Genomic DNA, 8206 nt, shown 5'->3' on the forward strand with positions numbered 1-8206 from the left:
TGCATTTTGTTGTATTTCACAGCAATTTCTTTGACACATGCAGCACCATCGGTGAGAACAATCTGCAGGGCTGTATCAACAGTTCTTCTTGAACTGATAATTGGCCCTCAGAGGAACAAGAGTCATGTAAAAAACTAAATGGGACAGCTGAGAGCAACAACAACTTAGCTTCCCTGAAATAAGCAAAACATTGCATTTCTTAAATACTCATAGCTGACCTTAATTAAATGAAAATGACAGCGCACTAATTTAGGGTTTGTGAGGCAGAATTTCTTGGACATGTTAAGAGAGGCAGGAAAATGTGAATGTGCATCTTAATTAGAACAGCGTTAAGCTTCCTAGAGGGCTTTGCTTTTGCGCACATTAATTTGGGCTCTTGCCAATCCTCTCCAGATCAGTTGAATAATGTGTTGACAAGTGGAGGAAACTTATCGCAGAATATCAAACAGACCACATTCGCCTTCTGCAGCCCCCTCTAATACTAGCTACAACAGTGTGTGTTTGTGTGTGTGAAAATGTTTTGAATATTAAAAAGCGCAGGATTGGACTGTGACTGTGGGCTAGAAGTAATAAAGATAGCTAAAGTACAAAGATTAAATTCCTTTATGTCCTTAATATTATTACATACAAACATATCAGCAAATTCAGTCACCTTTGCTAAACTATTATCTGTTTTTTCACGTAAGATTTTAAAGCTTCTTATGAATTATAGAAAACACATTTGCACCGTCCTTTTGCAAAAACATCCTCCAATGTGTGAGTATATAAATGTGTGTGAGATTTAAGATGATTCAACTGCAGCTTCTTCTAGCCTGCATTAAAGCTGCAGATTGTAAAAGTAAAAAAAAACAATTAATTTATAATCAAATACAAAAAGGACACTGTAATTCATCCTTACTGTATATAACCCAGAATGTGATAGTTTTTATTCTAACAGCATTGTTTTGTATCCCTCCAGCTATCACTGAACATAATCTTCCTCTAATCTTTTCTTCCTTGATGTTTTCTTTTGCTGTCTCAGAATTTCTCAAATTTTCCCTACATCTCATGCCTGTGGCCTCCCCTCGTTTTTATCATCAAGTTGCATTTCATCTAACCCCTTTTAACCCCTGTCTTTATTTCAGACAGTTGCATCTTCCTTCCAGTCACCACTCTGTCCCCTAATCACTCCCATCCGCCTCCTCTTCCTCTCTCCCTCCAGATTTAGCTGTAATCCCTCATTTCTGGTTTGCTACATCTGCACAGCACTCAACAGCTGGGGACCTACTCACACAAACATCCATAGAGATTTTGCAGTTTGTGTGGGCAGATATGTACATGTGCCCACACTTTGGGCATCTGGTCAGAACTTAAACCCAGGAATAGCTAATGCTTGTTTCCAAAAAAAGATGTTATGAGAGAGCATGTGTGACATGCTGAACAGGTCAGGATGTCGCAGACTTACACAAATAAGTATCAAAGGAAGAAGATAATACAGTCTAAAATTCACAGAAAGCTGCAAATAGAGTATCTCGTCTGGTTAGTAAACACATCCCAAAACGGAAATCTGGTTGCGAGATTAAATGTTTTATTACTAGGAAGTTACACTTCGCGTGAAAGTGTCAGCTAAATGAAATGCACTGTAAAGTAAACATCTTAGATTTCTCACTCTTGATTTGTTAGTTAAAACATCTGCTCATATAAATGATGAGCTTTTTCACTGTATCTCAAACAATGAGATACCTTCTTAGTCATCTAAAGTATGAATGGGTTTAAGTTAATACTTGATTAAATGTTGATTTTTCTAATCAAAGGCCAGCATCAAAATAATATAATCCCCCTCAGTTTATTTGGATTAAAAGTTAAACAAGCCTACAAGCCACACTGTATAGCAGCTCTGCCAGGTAAAATTTACGAACTTCAGTACTTTTAGTACAGTAAGCTTAATGCTAAATTAAGCATGCGCACAATGACAAAGCTAACATGTGCGCATGGTATATCTTTAAATGTTTACCATCTTAATTTAGTCTTTAGCATGGTAGGCTAAATGGTTGATGGTTGATGTTTTGCAGTAAATTTGTGATAAACCAGTATTGAACAAATATGTGGGAAAGTGTTAAATAAAAGGCAGGGCTTCATCAAAGTCGGGTGGTCTACTCCTCTGGGTGCCATGAATTTTCGAACAAAATATCATGTCCAACAGTTGAGTTATTTAAGTCTAAATCAACGTGGTGGATGAACAAAAGACCAAGTTAGCTATCCATGGAGTCATGCTGCTAGCTTTGCTCGGAATCTTGGTATACCAACGTCATTAGGATTCCCCTTTGCGTAAAAGCACTTTGGATAAATGTTCCAAATTGCATGGCAATCCACCCAATACTGCATTTAAAAAATGATAGCCTCATGATGGCGCTCGAAATAAAATCAGTGGATCATCAAAGTGAGTAAGCTTACCACTCTGGGGAAAAGTCAAGTGTCCCTAGAATCCAATATGATAGTAGTTAAGAAAAGGAATACTGGTCACATTAAGATTAGCATATCTAGTGCTATACTGCTGCCATGGTATAAAACAACTGAGTTCACTTTCATCTCCAATAAATGCAATATGTTCTACAAATGTACAAATATGAATTTATATGATCATACAAGATCATGTTGCATGAGTATTTCCTGGAGGAGTTTTGACACATTGGTTTTGTCAATGCCAATTTCAAACATTTTGACATTCGACTAAACTCCTCAGTCTGATAGCGAATCACTGACATGAAGTGGCAATTTATTAAAAGGTAAACCGTGTTGAACTTCATAACTTGATTTTGTACCTTGTGTGAGCATGTGTCAAATCCACTTACTTCAACTGACTGCTTCAGATGTCACAAGGTATCCTGACTCACTTCCCTCAGGAAATGTTTCCCCAAAATGTCATATTGACAAACTAATTTTGCAAATGTCTTTCAGTTTTATTTTTTCCCAGTTTGTGCAGCCTTTGATGCAAACCAAGACCGACATGCTGTGCGACTTAAAAATATACATTTGAAAAGAAACAAAAATATGGAAACCAATCTCATGAAACATTCATGATTTTGCAAACTGTCTGTGTTTATAAGTTGTCAGTGTTTTCATCGTGTTTCATTGACAGCTATGCATTCGCTTCAACAGTAAACTGTTTCATATTGAGGAGCATAAATATTCTTTGTAGGTGAAGCCAAATTCCCGTTCGCAGCACATAAGACTCGTGTGAGCAACATATTACACCAGCAGAATGCAACGTGTTTATGGCCATAATGATTAGCATGGTGAAGCACTCGAATGAAGTGAAAGAACAGAGTGACATGTTGTTGCTATAACTTGAAAGTGTTTTTAATGCAAACGCTGGGTTTACTTTTATTACAGTAATCAGCAATATAATCAAAAAGAAACCACCTTTCATAAATACAGTTGTTTTTACAGTAGGTAAAACATTTTCTGTAAAGTTTGACAAGACACATCTGTAGTGTTTGCAAAGCTTGCATGTCTTTAAAAAAATCCCAGTTAGCAACTTGTATTTACGGGAAACCCAACATCACATGAACGCAGCATGACTGTTGGTTTGGAGCCAGCAGAGGTCCAGCCTTTAACAAGCCGCACCTGTGCCTAATCAAACTCTGCCCTTATATCTGTGCGCTTCAGTAAACACTGAGGGAGGCTGGACTGAAATGAAGAACGACTTACTTTAAACACTACATGATGCAACCCCTTCAAACTCAGCCACAGTGTACTCTAGCAGGAGGCTTCATGTAAAACAATTAACCAATAAAATCAAAGAAAACAGCACCCCCGCCAACACAACTCCCTAACTGATGTCCCACTGACTCACAACAGATCCGCTCCAACATCTGTGTCAGCAGGAAATTCAACTTAATTAGAGAAAGGATTGGGGTTATGTTGAATGGCGCATCAATAGGTCTGTTGCTGCAGGGTTTATGAGGGTCATCTGTAGGCTCCTAATCTCTTCTGTTGACATCCGTCCTATATGTGATAGTTAGTTGACGTATCCATATCGAACCGATCAAATGACATCTTGACCAAAGCAATTATTTGTGCGTTTTCCTACAAAACTAAAACAAAAATGTGTCCCATGTGAAACAAAAATCATATATTTTATGGAATATGTCACGTGATTTAATTTGGTTTATTTAAAACCAAACCAGGTAGTTTTGTTTGCCTAAGTTTTACCAAAACTTTATTTTGGTGACCTAATTTTTCAGACAATGAATAGAACATCAACTTTGTTTAAAACGCTTTCTCTGATTTGTCTGTTGTGAGATATGGCAACCCAGTGCGTTAACCATAGTCAAACTTTTAACATTCAAGTTAACATTATTTAATGTTCATGTTCACCATATCAAACAATCACATAACATAACTGTTTCAACATCAAATATTAGCAAAGTAACATTTTAATCAATGCATCCGAAGAGAGGAAGTCTGTACCAGATCATGGTATTGCTTTAAATATCTTGACTTGTAGAGACTCTATGGTACTACAGTGTATGAACAGCCTGCATTGTGAATGGAAACAAATCTAAAACTGAACAAAAGTGTTGGTCCTCTTTGGCACATTAATGCTCCCAGCACTGATCAAACAGCTCATCAGTAAAACCAGCAGGGAGGCTGTGATGAGTGAAACCTGGCCGTGGTGATCCCAGCCGGGACGCTGCTCAGGTCACAGCATGTTTTAGTGTCACATCGATATTAATAACCACTAAAATGGGTTGTAATCCAAATCCCTCCCTTGGAGCATTGATAAAGCTGTCAGATGTGTTAACTTCTGATCTGCTTTTACTTTATTTCCCCTTGTGCATTTCCACCTGTCACTGCTTTCTCTATTAGTATACATGTGCAAGTGTAAAGGAGACGCAGTAGTTTGATGTTATGGAAGAATAGAAAATTCCCCTGTGAAATAACGTTTTTCCAAACTTTATTTTGTCAACTCAAAAACGTAATTCGACACAGGGTTTTCTCATTTCATTTTTTATTTAAAGAGGCTTATTTTTCCTTCGTTACCATGAACATGTCAAAGCTGACACAATGAATCTGACACCTTCGCATAATTAGACAAATTGGATCAAGGAAGAGATGATTAACAGGCTGTATCTGACACCAAATGAAGGGAACACTTCCCATGAATGCCTTTTTTTCCCATCACAAAGGATGTTACCGCTTCTGCGTTTTCGTTCCATTTCACTTCCCTGAATTAGAACACGTTTTTTCCACCACCACTTCCACTTGTTCTACCGGCAGCAAATGTGTGACACTCTGAAATCATTAGCAACTTTCATGCTGGAAAAACTGTGATATAAAAAGTCATTTTAAAAATGTATTGATGTTTGCCAGAACCAGTCCGTGACTGTGATTGTCTAATGGATCCAAACTCTACTTTAGTCCCTACTTATCTTATTTCCGTTTCATGAAAGCTGCTACTGATTTTAAATCATTTCTTAACCATTACATTTCTGTGTGATTTAAATAAAACAGGCTGCTAGCAAAGAGCATGAGACTTCCTTTTTAATTTCCCCTTAAATGACCCAGAACAACTACATTCCCACTGTGACATGTAGGTCCCAGACTGGGCAGTCAATACTGACAGACACTGATGACTTCCAGGCACAACCTCAGCCTCGTACCCCTAATGCTGAACGGCACCCTACTAAATTACCCCATTTCTTTCTTTTTTTGCAACGAAAAATTAAGTAAAGAAAGAGAGTTTTTAAAAGACCTTTAAACCATTATCAACCAGCCTTAATGAAGTCTGTAGTTTTGACCTCTGCCCACAATGCATGGGGCTAAGCCCTCTTATGACATCCGGATGCATTATGAGTTGGATCGAATTGATGTAAAACGTACACACACATCTGCAGCATCTTTGTTAAAATCTATAAATGGATATTGAAAGACTAAATGAAGTAGATGCAGAGAGCAGAATTGTGTGTGTGTGTGTGTGTGTGTGTGTGTGTGTGTGTGTGTGTGTGTGTGTGTGTGTGTGTGTGTGTGTGTGTGTGTGTGTGTGTGTGTGTGTGTGTGTGTGTGTGTGTGTGTGTGTGTGTGTGTGTGTGTGTGTGTGTCAGTGGGGGCGCATGCAGTGAGTGGAAATGTGCATGTGGGTACGTGCTCAAGGCAGTACTTATTCAACAGAATGGAAACAAGTCAGGACATGGTTACATGGTTCACCTGTCCTGGCAGAGCTGTTACACAATCCCCGCTCAGTTAAACCTCACAGTGAAGTAGAACCAAATGAAACTGTTTTTCTTCTGATATTTATACATGATAAGCCCAAAAACCTGTAAAACATACATTCATTGTCATTTTTATCCATACTATATCATTTGTTGTTTGTTACGCTCAACAGTGGTAAATGTGTCCGCTTTGCATAGCAGATGGCCCTCCTCACATGCTATTGCTGTCATAGATGATTTGTTTTTTTAAGGGCCTTCACGCCTTCAAGGGCGGGAGTGACTGTTGTTTAATGTGACTTACCTACATTTGAACTGCTCACTGAGGTGGTTGCCATAATTTTGTCAGTGGAATTTTTTCCGATAGCTCCAAGTTGTGACTTACACTAGTGTCAGAGCCAATGGAAGTTTTTGTCATTATCCAGTTTGTTTTTTTAAATTCCCCTTCAGCTAAAATGTTCTCTTGAAACCTTGAAAAGCTGAACTTGACTTCCCATGTCAAATGGGACCCACAATTAATTTTAAAGCAGCAGGACTACAGATTTAGCTTCAAAACAACATTCCCAACAACCAGTTCAATGTATTGCATGTGGGCTGCGTAACACTTGCTGCCATTGTTGCTTTAACCCAGAAGCCGTGGTTTCACTGTCCTTAGAGCTTGGTCATACCAACATTTATAACAGGGTACCAATCCCCCCCCGTTCAGTTTGATGTTAAGCTAGGTTAATATAAGTGTGAAAGCTTAAAATATATTTTCCTATAATGTTAAACTACTCCTTTAAGTTTTAGTTGACAGTTTTATAGGAAACAAAGTGAATTAAAATAGGTGCGGTATTGTCTTTGTCTCATGAGGTGCAACTGTAGTCACAACATCAACAACTTCCAGTACCGCATGAGCTTACCTGAATTAGTTTTGCCGTGCCGATTTCAGATGTTACTTGGCACTTACGCCACACTCCTTTACTCTCCTGCTCCAGACAACAGGATGTGCTATGCTGAAATCCTCAACCCATTTATAGCAGATCACCTGCAAGTAAGGTCTATATCAGAGCTTCATAGTACACACCACTCCACTGGCCAACATAGAGACTCCAATTAATCCTTTACTAATAGGATTTTTCACTGAAACAGAACAATTTGCCAATAGCGATGAGATGATTTAGAGCACCCAACTGCGCTGAGCCCCTTACTCCTCAGATGACCATAGCTTACTGTGCATTCACTAATGTCTCCTTGAAGCCCATTGGTGGAAATCCAAATGAGGGCACATCACCTCAGATAGTATCCATATGTACCAGCTGACAAGAGGTCCAGGAGAGGCTGCAAACAGCCCATCCAGCTGTTGTGCCAGTTGTGTGGTAAACACAGCAAGGATTAGCCCTGCTCTTAAGCCTGGAGATAATGATTCGAAATGGCCCACGGTCAAAGGTCGATTGCATGTGCCCTGTTCTGCAGGCAGCAAAATATACTCCCTGTATCCTGTCTGCGTTTCAGATATAGTAAGACCTCTGGTTTGGGTCCGGCGCCTGAACATCTGCAGCCACACCACAACTGCCCGTCTCAGGTGGACGTTTTTGAAAGCAGACACGTGATAAACTAATATTTCATAAGCAGAATCAGAAATCCTTTATTCAACGGGAAAATTTACAATGATTCAGCAGGGAAGGATAGCGCAGATAAAATGCACAAATAAGATAAGTGTATTAGTAGAGTGACATATATAATTCAATAAATAGGCAAGCACAAGATGACAAAAGTTATAAAATTAAGTGAAAATATATATATATATATATATATAGTGACAACATTACGATTGTGTAAAAAATGTATATATTAAGTGTATAAGCAAGCAAAAACTCAAAGATAAACTATAAACACATCAGGTTTTCTCTCCATTTGATGACCTTACATGCACTGTAAAAAGTGTATATAGTTTGTAATCGGTGATAAAAGGTCTTTCATTGCATAATGGTCATTAATGGATGTTCTAATGTATGATTAATGCTCATCCCCCT

This window comes from Eleginops maclovinus, chromosome 13 (assembly GCF_036324505.1).
Source record: "Eleginops maclovinus isolate JMC-PN-2008 ecotype Puerto Natales chromosome 13, JC_Emac_rtc_rv5, whole genome shotgun sequence".
In the NCBI taxonomy this organism is placed as follows: Eukaryota; Metazoa; Chordata; class Actinopteri; order Perciformes; family Eleginopidae; genus Eleginops; species Eleginops maclovinus.